We start from the raw sequence: 18,318 nt of genomic DNA on the forward strand, positions 1-18,318 counted from the left end.
TCTTTAAATAGTAACAAATATTGATCTAGTTTAAACTCTTTTATAGCTGTTTTATGGATGAACAAAGTTTACTTAACCAACCTATTATTGGTAAACATTTAGTATCTTCTTAGTGTTTTGGTACTATAAACATAATGTAGTGAGTCTCCTTCTGAACATTTCCTTTGAACACATTTCTAGAAGTGCCTTCCTGATGGGTGTACCAGTTTTTATTTTTAATAAGGATTGAGAGTTCCTGATTATCTTTTTTATTATTATTAAAGTTCTAGGATACATGTGCAGAACATGCAGATTTGTTACATAGGTATACATGCGCCATGGTAGTTTGCTGCACCCACCAACCTGTCATCTACATTAGGTATTTCTCCTAATGTTATCCCTCCACTTACACCCAGCCCCCTACAGTCCCCAGGGTGTGATGTTCCCCTCCCTGTGTCCTTGTGTTCTCATTGTTCAACTCCCACTTATGAGTCAGAACTTGCAGTGTTTGCTTTTCTGTTTCTGTGTTAGTTTGCTGAGAATGATGGTTTCTAGCTTCATCCATGTCCCTGCAAAGGACATGAACTCAAGCTTTCTTATGACTGCATAGTATCCATACTGTGTATGTGCCGCCTTTACTCAGTCTATCACTGATGGGCATTGGGGTTGCTTCCAGTCTTTGGTATTGTGAATAGCGCTGCGATAAATATACGTGTGCATGTTTCTTTAGAGTAGAATGATTTATAATCCTTTGGGTATATACCCAGTAATGAGATTGCTGGGTCAAATGGTATTTCTAGTTCTAGATTCTCAAGAATTCACCACACTGTCTTCCACAGTGGTTGAACTAATTTACACTCCCATCAATAGTGTAAAAGGGTTCCTATTTCCCCACATCCACATCAGCAAGTATTGTTTCCTGATTTTTTTTTTTTTTTTTTTAGACGGAGTCTCGCTCTGTCACCCAGGCTGGAGTGCAGTGGCGCGATCTCCACTCACTGCAAGCTCCTTCTCCCAGGTTCACGCCATTCTCCTGCCTCAGCCTCCCTTGTAGCTGAGACTATAGGCGCCTGCCACTGCGCCTGGCTAATTTTTGTATTTTTAGTAGAGACGGGGTTTCACCGTGTTAGTCAGGATGGTCTCGATCTCCTGACCTCGTGATCCGCCCATCTCTGCCTCCAGGATTACAGGCGTGAGCCACCGCTCCCGGCCTGTTTCCCGAATTTTTAATGATTGCCATTCTAATCGGCATGAGATAGTATCTTATTGTAGCTTTGATTTGCATTTCTCTAATGACCAGTGATGATGAGCTTTGTTTCATATGTTTGTTGTCCACATAGATGACTTCTTTTGAAAAGTGTCTGTTCATATTCTTTGCCCACTTTTTGATGGGGTTGTTTTTTCTTATAAATTTCAGTTCCTTGTAGATTCTGGATATTAGCCCTTTGTCAGATGGATGGATTATAAAAATTTTCTCCCACCTGTAGGTTGCCTGTTCACTCTGATGATAATTTCTTTTGCTGTGTAGAAGCTCTTTCGTTTAATTAGATCTCATTTGTCAATTTCAATTTTGGCTTTTGTTGCCATTGCTTTTGGTGTTTTAGTCATGAAGCCTTTGCCCATGCCTATGTCCTGAATGGTATTGCTTAGGTTTTCTTCTAGAGTTTTTATGGTTTTAGGTCTTACATTTAAATCTTTAATCTATCCTGAGTTAATTTTTGTATAAGGTGTAAGGAAGGGGTCCAGTTTCAGTTATCTGCATATGGCTAGTCCGTTTTCCCAACACTATTTATTAAATAAGAAATATTTTCCCCATTGCTTGTTTTTGTTAGGTTTGTCAAAGATCAGATGGTTGTAGATGTGTGGCATTATTCCTTAGGCCTCTATTCTGTTCCCTTGGTCTATGTATCTGTTTTGGTACCAGTACCATGCTATTTTGTTTACTGTAGCCTTGTAGTATAGTTTGAAGTCAGGTAGCATGATGCCTCCAGCTTTGTTCTTTTTGCTTAGGATTGTCTTGGCTATGTTCGTTCTTTTGTTCATATGAAATTTAAAGTAGCTTTTTCTAATTCTGTGAAGAACATCAATGGTAGCTTGATAGGAATAGCAATGAATCTATAAATTACTTTGGGCAGTATGGCCATTTTCATAATACTGAGTCTTCCTATCCATGAGCATGGAATGTTTTGCTTGTCTGTAAAGTATTTTATTTCTCCTACATTTGTGAAGCTTAGTTTGTCTGGATATGAAATTCTGGATTGAAAATTCTTTTCTTTAAGAATGTTGAATATTGGCCCCCACTCACTTCTGGCTTGCAGGGTTTCTGCAGAGAGATCTGCTGTTAGCCTGATGGCTTCCCTTTGTGGGTAACCCAATCTTTCTGACTGACCTTAACATTTTTTCCTTCATTTTAACCTTGGTGAATCTGAAGATTATGTGTCTAGGGGTTGCTCTTCTCAAGGAGTATCTTTGTGGTGTTCTCTGTATTTCCTGAATTTGAATGTTGGCCTGTCTTGCTAGGTTGGAGAAGTTCTCCTGGATAACATTCTGAAGTGTGTTTTCCAACTTGGTTCCATTCTCCCCGTCACTTTCAGGTACACCAATCAAACCTAGGTTTGGTCTTCTCATGTAGTCCCATATTTCTTGAAGGCTTTGTTCATTCCTTTTCATTCTTTTTTCTCTAATATTGTCTTCACACTTTATTTCATTAGGTTGATCTGCAATCTCTGATATCCTTTCTTCTGCTTGATTGATTTGGCTATTGATACTTGTGTATGCATCCCGAAGTTCTCGTGCTGTGTTTTTCAGTCTATCAGGTCATTTATGTTCTTCTCTAAACTGCTTATTCTTGTTAGCAATTCCTCTAACCTTCTCTCAAGATTCTTAGCTTCCTTGCATTGCATTAGAATATTCTCCTTTAGCTCGAGGAGTTTGTTATTACCCATCTTCTGAAGCCTATTTCTGTCAATTCATCAAACCCATTCTCCATCCAGTTTTGTTCTCCTGCAGGCAAGTAGTTGTGATCCTTTGTAGGAGAAGAGACATTCTGGTTTTTGGAATTTTCAGCATTTTTGCACCGGTTTTTCCTTATCGTTGTGGATTTATCTACCTTTGGTCTTTGATGTTGGTAACCTTTGGATGGGATTTCTGAGTGGACGTCCTTTCTGTTGATGTTGATGCTATTCCTTTCTGCTTGTTAGTTTTCCTAACAGTTCGGCTCCTCTGCTGCAGGTCTGCTGGAATTTGCTAGGGGTCCACTCCAGACCCTGTTTGCCTGTGTATCACCAGTGGAGGCTGCAGAACACCAAAGATCGCTGCCTGTTCCTTCCTCTTAAAGCTTTGTCTCAGAGGGGCACTCGCTAGATGCCAGCCAGAGCTCTCTTGTATGAGGTGTCTCCCAGTCAGGAGGCATGGGGGTGAGGGACCTACCTAAGGAGGCACAGTCTGTCCCTTAGCAGAGCTCAAGCACTATGCTGGGAGATTTGCTGTTCTCTTCAGAGCTGGCAGGAAGCAATGTTTAAGTCTTCTGAAGCTGTGCCCACAGCCACCCCTTCCTCCGGGTGCTTTGTCCCAGGGAGATGGGAGTTTTATCTACAAGCCCCTCACTGGGGGTGCTGCCTTTCTTTCAGAGATGCCCTGCTCAGAGAGGAGAAATCTAGAGAGGCAGTCTGGCTACAGTGACTTTGCAGCCACCCAGTTCTAACCTCCTGGCAGCTTTGTTTACACTCTGTTTGAAATGCAGAAATCACCTACCTTCTGTGTTGGTCTCCCTGGGAGATGCAGACCAGAGCTGTTTCTATTTGGTCATTTTCCCCGGGACCCCAATACTATTGAAAGTTTTTTTAAATGAAGGGATGTTGATGGAATTATATCAAAGGCCTTTTCTGCATCTATTGAGAAAATCGTATGGTTTTTGTCTTTAGTTCTGCTTATGTGATGAATCACATTTATTGATTTTCATTGTTGAACCAGCCTTGCATCCCAGGCATGAAGCCTATTTGAGGTGGTAGATAAGCATTTTGATGTGCTGCGGGATTTGGTTTGCTGCATTTTGTTGAGGATTCTTGCATCAATATTCGGCTAGGATATTGGTCTGAAGCAATAAAATTAAAACTCAAGATTAAGAAATTCACTCAAAATCACACAACTACATGAAAATTGCACAACCTGCTCCTGAATGTCTCATGGGTAAATAATGAAATTAAGGCAGAAATCAAGATGTTCTTTGAAACTAATGTGAACAAAGATACAATGTACCAGAATCTCTGGGATACAGCCAAAGCAGTGCGAAGAGGGAATTTTATAGTCCTAAATGCCCATATCAAAAAGCTAGAAAGATCCCAGTTTAACATCACATCACGACTAAAAGAAATACAGAACCAACCAACCAAATCCCAAAGTTAGCAGAAGACAAGAAATAACCAAGATTAGAGCTGAACTGAAAGAGATAGAGACACAACCATCCCTTCAAAATATCAATGGTTTTTGAAAAATTAGTAAAACAGATTGCTAGCTAGACTAATAAAGAAGAAAAAGAATAGGCCGGGCGCGGTGGCTCAAGCCTGTAATCCCAGCACTCTGGGAGCCCGAGACGGGCGGATCACAAGGTCAGGAGATCGAGACCATCCTGGCTAGCATGGTGAAACCCTGTCTCTACTAAAAAATACAAAAAACTAGCCGGGCGAGGTGGCGGGCGCCTGTAGTCCCAGCTACTCGGGAGGCTGAGGCAGGAGAATGGCGTAGACCCGGGAGGCGGGGCTTGCAGTGAGCTGAGATCCGGCCACTGCACTCCAGCCTGGGCAACAGAGCCAGACTCCGTCTCAAAAAAAAAAAAAAAAAAAAAAAAAAGAAGAAAAAGAATAGTCAAATAAATACAATCAGATATGATAAGGGGAAATATCACAACTGACCCCACATAAATACAATCATCAGAGAATACTATAAACCCTCTATGCACATAAAGTAGAACATCCAGAAGAAATGGATAAATTCCTGAATACTTACACCCTCCCAAGACTGAACCAGGAAGACATAAAATCCCTGAATAGACCAATAATAAGTTCTGAAATTGAGGCAGGAATAAATAGCCTACTAACAAAAAGAAAAAAGAAAAAAAAAAAGCCCAGGACCAGATTTAAAGCTGAATTCTACCAGAGGTAAAAAGAAGAGCTGGCACCATTCCTGCTGAAACTGTTACCAAAAATTGAAAAGGAAGGACTCCTCCCTAACTCATTCTATGAGGCCAACATCATGCTGATACCAAAACCTGGCAGAGATACCACAATTTCTTTCTTCAATAAATATGTCATCAATACAACTGATATGTAACATGAGTGCTGGTTGATATTTGTGTTTAATTTAACAAGTGAGGAGGAAAGATATACAACTAAGATGTGTGTCAGACCTTCACTTGATTATTACTAATTTCAATGGCATTTTTTGGTTGAATCGGATAATAGTTTTCCAATGATGGATGAGCATTTTCTCGATTTTATAGTATACACAATGTAACTGCATGACCTACGTTAAACTTTAGTCTGCATTATGAACATTTCTTAAGATTAGACAATCACATATAAAACAGGCTTAAACTTTTTTGAATCCATTTTTATAAATCTGCCTGTTTTGGGGAGAATCACAAAAAAAATAAAATAAATGACTTTTTTGAGCCCAAAATGCTACTTGTTTTCTCCTTAAAGCCAGATTAATGGAAGTGGCAGCATCCATTAGCATCCTTTCTGTTTTCAGAACTCACTCTTCAGTGATTCCTCTGTCCTGTAAATCCACTGCTGACAAAGCCAGCAAGAATTGTGACGAGAGGCAATCTGAGTGTTAGCAGAAGCTCAAACCTTCCTCAGGAGACCAGTCTCACTATGTATCAAGGCTTCCTCCTGAGACTACAGAGTAATACTTATGGCACCATTGCTATTCCTCCCTTTTCACACCTCTTCTTCCTCAGAGTTGATGGAACCTCAGTTCCTGCTACCAGATGTAAGAAAGCTTACTAGTGCCATCACGTAGAATGTAATGTCTATTGGCCATAATTTTCCTGATTACCCCAAAGCCATGTGGGAATAAGCCCTGATTAAAAACAGGACCATTTTTATCTATGAATCATGTCACAGTTCTGATAAAATAAGCATCTACCTAGTGTTTTTACTTCTTTCTCCCTCCTCTAAGTTTTCTTTGCTTAAAAAAATATTAAATAAGCAGCTTTTTTGTTTAACCTATACAAAGTCCCCTTCTCGTTTATTTCCAAATCAATAACATTCATGTGCATGTGTACATTTGTTCAGAAGTTACATGCTTTGCAATCTCAAAATAAATAGAAGCTTGTTCTCAGCCTTAGGGAAACAAGATGAATCTTCCTTTCCTGTCCTCTTTCTCTGTCCCTAGATAAATAAGGACCTTGAGAAGTTCTGGAAATCTTGCTCAAACTGCTCTTCTCCACATAGTCTTTCTCAGCTTGGCTTCTTGGGTACCAAAGTTTTCCTGCTTCATGGGATAATAATCAGAGAAGCTGATTGTCTGTGTTACTTGGTGATTTGTTTTGCTATATTTCCATGCCAGAAAAGCCTTCTCAAAATATCCTGCTTCATTTCTACTGGCTAGGTGTGCTTAGCAATAAGGTCTGTACTATACTGCAAAATCTGCAATTCCAGGGTTTTAGAATTTATTAAACAAGGGGGCTGGACAGGGTAGCTCACACCTGTAATCCCAGAGCTTTGAGAGGCCAAAGCAGGACTGCTGCTTGAGGCCAGGAGTTAAAGACCAGCCTGGGCAACATAGCAAGACCTCATCTCAATCAATCAATCAATAAATAAGCAAGCCAGACAGCCTGGTGAGGTGGTGTGCACCTGTGGTCCTAGCTATTCAAGATGCTGAGGCAAAAGGATCCCTTGAACCCAGAAGTTTGAGGCTGCAATGAGCTATGACCGATCATGCCACCACACTCCAGCCTGGACAACAGAGCCAGACCATGTCTCAAAAAAAAACAAAAAGAAGTTGTTAAACAAGTTGTCATTGCTGCTGCTCTCCATGCTCTTCATTTCATCCACATTCATTTTCAATTACTATTGATGAAGCTTCAAGGATAAATTTACAAATAAGTTGATATGAACTGCCTGCCACTTCTTATTGGAATATCATTACATTCAGTTTTACATCATAACATAACCTCATGACTAGGTACCAGTGTTGGTTCTTCTGCATAGTAGTTTAATGACCTTAGACTTGTCACAACATTTAGTGTCATCTGGAAACTGGAGATAAGTAATACATCCCTACTTACCTAATTAAATGATTGGGAGGATCAGTTTTAAAATATATGGGAAAAGTATTTGTAGAAGAAAAGATACAATGCAAAGAAAACATGTTGTGATTTTATTTGCAACTCATTAGTCCAGCATAATTACATACAGTTTTCCAGAGGAGACACGCTGAGGTTTTAATGAGGGACGTTGTTATCCTAAGAAGTCTGGTTAAGACACTACAGGGTATCCAGGAATACTCACATCTTACTGAGACCCAGCCACTCACTTTGAGAGGCTCCTGACAGAGAAGACATGTGGATAAAAGGAGGTAAAGTGGGCAAGCTGATGCTATTGCTATCTGGGGCTATAACTTCAAACCCCAGAGTGGAACTCTGCTGTGCTAGATTTCTGGAAGTAAATTTTTGCCTAGAGTGGAAAATTTGTTTCTGAAAATGGACCTGGCATAACTGTGGGGAACTGTACTGACCAGAAGATTCAGTGGACACAATTTGCTATGATTCCTTCCGACCACTGCTTTCGTCAAACTGTCTGATAGCTCTTAAAATCCCACAGCTCTGTTACTACAAACACAACCTACCTAGTCAGTAATCTAAATAATTGTGCTGAAATACATTTTGAGACCCAAAGAACATGTATTTAAAGGGCAATAGAAGAAAAATTCTTCTGTAATACAAGTGGGAAATGAACTCTTTTAAAGTATTATTTAGGGGAAGAGAAGTTTTAAAGTACCTCTTAAATTTTCTCATTATTATTCTCCAAGTCTCTAAGTTTGATCCTGTCTGTGTCTTGGAGTGGAAAATGTCAAAATGGATAGAGTATTTTTTAATATCCAAATTAGTGCCAGTTTCCTTAGCTAGATGCAGTATTCCCACTGCCTTTCTGAGTAGGTGTCCCAGTGACCTCATCTTTCAAAGTCATAAAACCCAGTAAGGAGACAAACAGATAAAAGTGGCATCTTTTATCAACACATAGCCATTAGCAAGTGATGGTGACTTAAGAAACATTAACAATAAGGGATTCTTAACTACACATTTCATGACAGGTGAGTTTGAAATTTTTATTCTTAAATACTTTGCAGGGTTTAAAATGTGCCTTTAGAGTTACAATAAAACCTAGAGTTTTTTCCTCTTTGCAGCTTCAATAGCATTTCAATTCTCTTGATTCAGTTTCATTCTTAGGACTTTTTAAAAAATGGCACTTGGTAAGAGAGAAACTACAGAGAAAGGTGATCTTAATACAAATACACAACAAAGATAAAAAGGATAATCCTTAAGTAGAAAGCATCATTGTAAGAAATGCTCAAATGGGATCTCTTTCACTCATAAAAAAACAGCTTCAAGGGGATTTGCACCATCAATACAAGCACTTCAAATAGATTGTATGAAATACCATAATATCTTTTCTGAATTGACATTTAGAATCACATCTTCATCCTTAACCCATGGACCCCCAAAGATATCCAAAGTGGTCACATTTTCCAACACCCCAAATTCATTTCTGGTGAGAATTTTTATCTATTGAGTCAGTAGACATCTGTGACCTATATAACCACACTAAGGTATCTCCCTTATTTTGGTCCTTGAACCTTTGATTCCAATTCTATCCAATTAATTGTAGTAGAAATTGATTAGTAATGCAGCACCAGAAAACTTTCTTTTTTGAGACAGTGTCTCCCTCTGTCACCCAGGCTGGAATCCAGTGGTATAATCATATTCACTGCAGCCTCCAACTCTTGGGCTCAAGCAATCCTCCTGCCTTGGCCTCCCGAAGCACTAGGATTACAGTCATGAACCAATGCACCCAGCCCAAAATGTTTATTATATATAATATTTACAACACATTATAGTTGTACAGGTATCATACACATTTTATACATTCTATTTTCTATAATATATATCCAATTATATAAAATTTTATAGGCCTAATTATTGATCTTTTACAGAAGATATGGAATACCATGATCACGCTTGCAGCACTCTCATAGTGCTTATTGACAAATTTGACTTCACAACACCCTTTTTAGCTCATTTATCAAGGATTGTTTTTAACTTGAATTTGTAATACTGAAGCTTATCAGAGATTTTAGCATTGTTAGGTGCCTACTAGATATACAATGACTGCATGAGAAAATTTTTTATTGTAAAGATATGGGGGACAATTGGATCTACAAAATAAGATGCTTCCCACAAGAGGATAAATATAATCTGGAGAAAAATAGTATCTGTTGTTGGAAGTGAGGAAGCATGTACCAGATGCAAAATAATTCTTATCTTAAAATATTGGACTGTAAACTGTACATTTGTTCCATTGGTAGGTAATATGTTAATGAGTATAGTCTGCTTAATCAAAGTATTTCTGGATCCAAAATAAATCATGTTGTAGAATTTACTCACTGAAGTTAAATTGATAAAAATCTATGACATTAAGTTTCCCTTAGTATCGAGAAAAGTTCATCCTCAAAATGTGAAAAATCAGAAAGCCAAACGAGAGAGTGAGTAAACCTTCTCTGTAGTAAAAATAAAAGGCTTTGAGGACTATGATAATTCAGAATACCTATGTTAATTATATTACAGATCAAAACATTTTGAACTTTCTTCAGTGAGGAAGCCTGATCTAGCAACTTTGGGAATTACCTCATTGACAATGCAAGCTTCGGGCTGTTTTATGAAAAAAAAAAAAATCTAGTGATTCAGGTGCCAGTACATGAGAAGGGGGTTTCTGGGGAATAGAAATCACAGCAGGGGAAATAAGCAGTTCAACCTTCCACAAGGAAAGGGGTGAGATATACTCCTTCCCTACTGCCTTAAGCCCTACGAAAAGCTATTCTCTACCAACATTAGAGCACTTATGTGTACATTTCAGTAGCAGTTCCAGTACCTGGGAGCAAATGGCAGAACATTATTTCACTCCTCAGAACAGAATGTAGCAATTTAAACAGCAGGAGTTCAAGGGTTTTATCAACAGCAGACTACCATCTATGCTAAAAAAGAAGAAAGGAAAGGAAAAAAGTAAATCTTCAAAAACAAAACCCGTTAAAGAATGTAGGATGAATGCCTATTCAACTGTACATTTGGAGTAGAAAATGTATCACAGCATGCAACAAGATGGCAGTCATTCAGAATGGCAGTGAAATTGTCTTTTTGCCTTTCTGAGATTCCAAATATGTCCTAGGCTTTATTCTTCCTCCTGCATAGGATATCAGAATACATTGTTTAGAAAATAACTGTTTCACTTGGGCTGCGTACTCTGAACCTTGTGATTATACCATTGGTCATCAACCAGGAGAATTACGATGACTCATTTCTCAATGTCACCAAGCCACAAACCAACATAAATTGTCATAAGAGCACCAGACTGACCGTTTTCTCAGTATAAGCTCTACTGTCACTGCCTAATTTAGATGCTGTTCTTGACTGAGTTTCTGCATTCCAGGAAAACTCAGAGTTCACATAGCCATTCCTATTTTTTTACAAAAGATAGAATAGAATAATAAAATGTACAGATCTAGGAACTGTGTTTAAGGCTCAGGTTAGTGCCCAGTACCATCTCAGGTATTGCAACAGTTGTAAATACCTCTAGAGGTTCCAGTTGACTTCATAACACTGTGTTAAAATCTACTATAACCACTCATTCTAACACTTTAATACCATCCTATATATTGATTTATTTTATAAATGTTTGTGCCTTCAACAAATGCACCAGAATTCAAGATAATTTTGGTTCTAGACAAGTAGACAAGATCTAGCTCCTTACTTTTAGGAACTCATCTATTTGAAATCCAAGATATTGGTACTAAACATACTAAGAAGGTACAGGACATGTTAAACAATGCAAGAACTGTCGGTAGACTGGACAAAGTCAAGATCCAGATGAAGGGTTAAGTAAATAAATGCCACAAGTTTATCATTAGAAAAAGAGGTAGGATGAGGTGGAATGAGAAATGGATCTTGAAATATAGTTAATATTTAGATGGATAGGGGTGAAAAAATAAGGCATTCTCAATGTGGGCCAAGTGAAAACAAACCTAGGTTGTGTGGGACCATGTAGGTGACAAAGCTGATTTAAGCTAGTGGTATATAAAAAGATGTTCTTGAAAATTAGGGCTTGAAAAGTCAATTGGATTTAGATTATAAAGCGATTTGAATTTCAGTTTAAGGTATACATTTAATGTTATTAACTTGTATCCTACCTTGGTCTAAAATGATTTGAGGCCAGGCACAATGGCTCATGCCTCTAATCCCAGCACTTTGGAGGCCATGGTGGGCAAATCACTTGAGGTCAGGAGTTTGAGACCAGCCTGGCCAACATGGTGAAACCCCATCTCTACTAAAAATACAAAAATTAGCCAAGTGTGGTGGCACACGCTTGTAATCCTAGCTACTCGGGAAGATGAGGCAGGAGAATTGCTTGAACTCGGGAGATGGAGGTTGCAGTGAGCCAAGATTGTGCCACTGCACTCCAGTCTGGGCTACAGAGCAAGACTCCATCTCAAAAAATAAAATAAAATAATAAAATGATTTGGAGTAGCTTACAAAGATGAAGCTAACCAAGAAAAATAACCTAGTTTACCTTTCAGGAAAAAATGATTCAAAATAGAAATTAAGAGTTAACACACCTGAGATATATCTAGGATAGAAGTTAACGTATAAGAATGATACTACAACTTGTTATAAATTATTTAAAGTGATAGAAAAAATTAAGTTTTAAGATTTATGGCAGCCCATACCAAGAGAGAAAAAGAAGTGACAAATTAAGAATAATAAGGCACAAAAAAATCAAATACTCAGGAAATTCAAAACTGATATTAAGACCAAAGACCTCAAAAAATATGATAAATAACGTCCTCAACAACACAGGAATAAAGTTGACAGAACAGTTTTTTAGAACATCCCTAACATAGGCCAGTGGTATCATATCAATACACAAAAAAGTAGTCTTGGGGGAATGATATTGTGCTGATATGTCTTGTGTTATCTGGTTTACCCAAGAATACAGGTTAAAAGTTTTGAACTTTGCCCTATAGACTAGTAGGAGCCATAACAGATTTTTTCAATGTAACGCTCACATATTTAAACACAGACACCTGATACAACACTTTCTGCAGACTTCCTCCTTTTACATTGTTAAATATTTTACTTCAATTTATCCAATTTTTATCATTTCAATGTATGATCAATATAAAAATATTATTGAATATTTTTACTTTTTTGGTACCAAATCTTTGAAATCTGCTGTGAATTTTATACTTACAGCACATCTCAACTTGAACTGGCCACATTTTAAGCTGTGTTTTGTTAGGGATAGGGAAATGGAAATGAAAAAAGACAGGTATATAGAGGCACTGTCTAATACTCTAGCCAGACTTCCTCTTTGTAGCAAATCTACAAGACCTTTGGAATGGTTTCATCTGTCGCTATGTGGATATTACCAACACAATTTTTCTTTTAACCTTAACTTCATAAAAGATACAGCTTGCTCTCAAGAAAAGTGTATTTTTTTTCTCCCTGAGTTGCCAACCAGATCTGAAAGCAACATGAGTTTGAAGGTAAACACAGTGTTGCAGAAACCATCCATCAGAACTTGGAAAGATTTAACCTGGAAAGATAGACATCTGGTTGTCAAGGGGACTATTTGCTTCTAAGTTTTTGATGGAGTTTGGCCTTTACTTCATATCTTATGCATAATTGGAAGATCTGCCCAGTGGAAATGGTAGTCCTTTCTGAAGAAGGTGCTATGGCAGGGAGAGAAATAGGTCATGAATTAATAATCTTGTTTGGCGGAACTTTCATGACACTTGCCAACACTACACACAAAGAAAGCATTTCTGTCCTTTGCTTTCACGACTGGTGAATTAACTCATATATTTTACAAAAGAAGTGCTCCATACTGTGATCATTTCCATCTCCTGACATCTGCTTCATGCTTATCTTTGTCAGCTTAAGAAATGCCACTTGTCAGTGATAAGTGAATGAAGGTATATAAAAATGTAAAAATGCTACTTTACATTAGGAAGAAGGAAACAGCCTTAGCAGAAATTGACAAAAGTCATCAAATATAAATTCTAACTTTTACCTTGAAATTGACAACTTAAAATTTCTCCCACAGGGTTTGTTAGACAGCTTTAAAATGAATAGGAGATCAAATTTTCTTGAATTGTAATATATATTTTGTTAATTTTGTGTGAGTTTTTTTGAATAGTGTAAAACATTAGCTATTTTACAATGGTATATTTTATAGTTTATTTCTTTATATTATTTATTTTATATTTAAAGGCCTTTATTGATATTTGTATATAAAAATTGTGAAAACATATGACTTCTTTCAATATGATGAGTAATATTCCTTGATAAATGTTAAATGTTGTTGCTTTTCTCAAAAAAACAGAAAAATTAGGCCAGGCGTGGTGGCTTATGCCTCTAATCCCAGCACTTCGGGAAACTGAGGCAGGTAGATTGCTTGAGCCCAGAAAGTAGAGACCAGCCTGAACAACACAGCGAAATCTCATCTCTACCAAGAAAACTACAAAAATTAGCCAGGTGTGGTAATGTGTGCCTATAGTCTCAGCTACTTGGGAGGCTGAGGTGGGAAGATCACTTGAGCCCAGGAGGTGAAGGTTGCAGTGAGCCAAGATCGTGCCACTGAACTCCAGCCTGGATGACAGAGACCCTGTCTCAAAAAATTTAATATATACATATAGAATATATATCAATATATAATTTAATAAAAAGGTCTAGTATAATGAATAACTTATGACATGTTATTTAGGGAAAAGTTATGTATAGTCCAAAGTGAAATATGGGAGTATATTTCAAATAGTTAAATCATTTCATAAATAACAGTGATACTTTTTACATTATAGTGTTACTATAATAGATTGTCTTTAAAACAACTTTCCTAAAAATACTAAATACAACTGTGATTATAAAAATGGGTTATAGTGTTACTATCACAGAATTTATTAAATTAATAGATGTTCCATTATTTTTAGTTACAATGTTCCTGGACACACTTAGGTTCATTTCCACACTTGGTATGCACCTTTGTACTTTTAATATAATGTATTAAAACCTTTAATAGAAACTATAATCATATATGAATATATTTGACTCAGATTTTTCTCTTGTTTAATTTTCTTTTTTACAGAATCACAGAAGTTTCAGTGTTTACTATCTCCCACAGTCCTACTAAATTCTTTTTCAATTTTGTGTGTACGTGTGTGTGTGTGTGTGTGCGTGTGTGTTTATATAGAAGTCAAGTTAAGGTATGGCAAATAGGTAATTTTTTAAATGGAAAAATATTACTTTTATCAGAACCATCATAACTAGTACAGAAAAATGCCTACCTGGTATTAACACACTGCTTCCTAAATACTTGGGGGAAAAAAAAAAAAGAGAAAGAGAGTAATGAAATCAAAGAGCTTTGGACTAATGAAAAGTCCAATGCGACTAAGAAAAGTAAATGGTAATGTAATGTACTAGTGCCCAACAGAAAACAGGTTAGTAAATCTATTATATTATGTTTATAATCCATATATATTCATTTTTAAAAACTAGACATATATTTTTTATGTGAAAAATACTCTATGAGGAGTTGGGATCCTAGAAGGTATGTAACTCTGTAGGAGAATACATAACTCTGGAGAAATGTAGGTTTATTTTAAAGTCAATATAATCCATACAGTTGGATACTGTACAGAATTAAAATTCAATTACATAAAATTGCTTATATTATAAAAAGAAACTGTAAACACAATGCTATTTAATTTTGTTTATAAACGCACACACACATTATAAAGGTAAAGAAAAAAACTAAACAAACTTGTCACCAAATAGCTGGAATAAGAGGAGGTTTGGTTTTCATCAAACTTCCACCCTTCTATATTCTCCACTTTTTTTCTATAGTCAATGAGCATTAACTACTAATGAAAAATTTACTATAGAGTATTAACATAAAATACAAAAATTGAGAATTATTTAAAATAACTAACATCCAGGTGGATAATGTATCCCTTCAACACTTATTATCTCTACACTTGGTACATTTAAACAAATTCATATCAATAATTATGCTAAAAATAAATGAACAAGTCTTATTATTCTGCATAAGATGTCTATGCATGCTTTGCCCGATCACTCACACTGACGGCAACTGTAAAAAATAGCAGAATGCATGGAGTATCTATTTGAGAGTGCCCGAAAAGTATATATTAACAGACACAGTATGTAAGAAGATGAGCATTTGAATAACCACGTGACACACATTAAGCTTAGCATTTTTTTCTAAAGATTTTCTTCGTTCGGCCCTGAATGCTACACAGTTTTAAAAGTGGGTGGTAGAGAGGGGGTAACAAAAGCCTTAGTTACTTGAGGATGAAAAATAAGAGGTCTAAGAAAATAATGGAACCAAGGAGATTACAGAGTGAAGGGCTCAAAAAAGAAACCCTATAAAGTTATTTATAAACTTATTACCAAGTTTTGCATGGGTACACCAGACCTTAATCAGCGTATCAAAGATCTTTTAAAATTAGACTGGAATTGGAACCACAGCCTACTTATAGATAAGTTGGAACTTGCAGTATAAACCTAACGAGGTCGGCCGGGCGCAGTGGCTCACGCCTGTAATCCCAGCACTCTGGGAGGCCAAGGCGGGCGGATCACAAGGTCAGGAGATGGACACCATCCTGGCTAACACGGTGAAACCCCATCTCTACTAAAAATACAAAAAAAATTAGCCGGGCGTGATGGCGGGCACCTGTAGCCCCAGCTACTCAGGAGACTGAGGCAGGAGAATGGCAAGAATCTGGGAGAAGGAGCTTGCAGTGAGCCGAGATTGGGCCACTGCACCCCAGCCTGGGTGACAGAGCGAGACTCCGTCTCAAAACAAACAAACAAACAAAAAAAACAAAACCTAACCAGGTCTATTGACTATTAAAACAAAAATCTCTAGGAAAATTTCAGCTTTTGGGAGAAAAGAAAACCAACAGACTCCAACAACAACAAAATCACACAGATGTTGAAAACATCTGCAAAGACTTTAAAGCACCTATTATACAAATGCTGTAATAATCAAGAAAACACTTGAAATAAACAGAAAAATAGAAATTCTCGGCTGGGTGTGGTGGCTCATGCCTATAATCCCAGCACTTTGGGAGGCCGAGGCAGGCAGATCTCCTGTGGTAAGGAGTTCGAGACCAGCCTTGCCAACATGGTAAAACACCGTCTCTACTAAAAATACAAAAATTGTCTAAGCGTGGTAGTGCATACCTGTAGTCCCAGCTACTCCGGAGGCTGAGGCAGGAGAATCACTTGAACCTGGGAGGTGGAGGTTGCAGTGAGCTGAGATCATGCCACTGTACTCCAGCCCGGGCAACAGAGCAAGACTCCATCTCAAAAAAGAAAAAAGAAAAACAACAAAGCAAAAAACAAAAAAACACCTCAGCAAAGAAATACAAGACATAAGAAACAAAATATACAATAACAAAATAAACGTACTAGAGGTGCTCAGTAGCTAAGGGAAAGAAAGGGAGGGAAAGGGAAATGAAAGGAAGAAAGACATTTTAAAATAGACAAATGGGATATTTAAAAATGTTCAAATAAGCCACAGAAAGGAAGAAAATGGAACCAATACACACCCAAAAACCATGCAGCTAACAATATACATAATAGTGAAAGATGTAATATTTGCCAACAAAGATGAGGAACAAGGAAAAGATGTCCTTTATCACCACTGCTATTCAACATTTTAATAGAAGTTCTAACCAGTACAATAAGACAAGGAAAAGAAGTCAAAGGCACAAATATTAGAAAGAAAGAAATGAATGACATTATTGTCTATGTAGAAATCTCATGGAATCTACAGAAAAGAAAACAATCTCCCAGAACTAGCCTACGAATTTAGCAAGGTCTCAGGATATAAGGTCAGCATTACAAAAATCAACCTTATTTCTATATACTTGCAATGTGCAATTTAAAACAAACTTAAAAATAATGCCACTTACAATCTTAAAAATGATTAAACAGGCTTAATAGAAAATAGCTTTAAAAATTAGAAAAAAATGAAAAATTTTCTATCAAGTTTCAAATTAATAAAATTTGAATAGCCCAATTATAGAAAAAGTAATTAAAGACCAAAATCGAATGAGAGCCAATGGGAACAGGGCTAAATTGGAACACATTAAAATCTATTTTAAAACATTAAATTTAAGTTTATTTGAACACTTAGAAAAATGATGAGAATATCTCTAATTTTAAAAGTCAGCAAAATCTTAATTTTTAAACTTTATCACTGTAGAACTAATGTACAACTTTAGACTAATCGCAGTTAAAAATATGGATGCGTCAATTCTTAACCTGATAATAGCAGTATATCAAAAGAATGGTACATTAATACCATGAAGGATTAATTCAGAAATGTGAATTATAGTGGTCCCCAAAAAGATATTAGGCCTATGTCCTAATCCCCAAAACCTGTATATGACCTTAAATGGGAAAAGAATCTTTACAAACTTGATTAAATTAATGATCTCGAGATGAAATCATCCTGAATTATTCAGGAGGGCCCTAAGTCCAATGATATATGTCCTTATAAGGAACACAAACAGGAGAAGACAGGCACAGAGGAGAAGGCCATGTAAAGACAAAGGCAGGGACTGGAATGATACAACCATAGGAACTCCAACAGACACCAGAAGTTAAAAGACCAAGTAATGATTCTCACCTAGTGTCTCCAGAGAGAACAGTCCTGCTGACTTATTGATTTTAGACTTCTGGCCTCCAGAGCCATAAGAGGATAAGTTTCTGTTGACTGACTGACCGAGACACTGTCTTACTCTGTCGCCCAGGCTGGAGTGCAGTGGTGCAATCACAACTCACTGAAGCCTATACCTCCCAGGGCTCAGGTGATCTTCCCACCTTAGCCTCCTAAAGAGCTGAGACTACAGGCATGTCCCACCATGCCCCACTTTTATATGTTTTTGTACAGATGGGGTTTTGACATGTTGCCCAGGCTGGTCTTAAACTCTTGGGCTCAAGGGATCCGCCTGCTTCGGCCTTCCAAGGTACTAGGA

Source organism: Macaca thibetana, chromosome 3 (assembly GCF_024542745.1).
Source record: "Macaca thibetana thibetana isolate TM-01 chromosome 3, ASM2454274v1, whole genome shotgun sequence".
NCBI lineage: Eukaryota > Metazoa > Chordata > Mammalia > Primates > Cercopithecidae > Macaca > Macaca thibetana.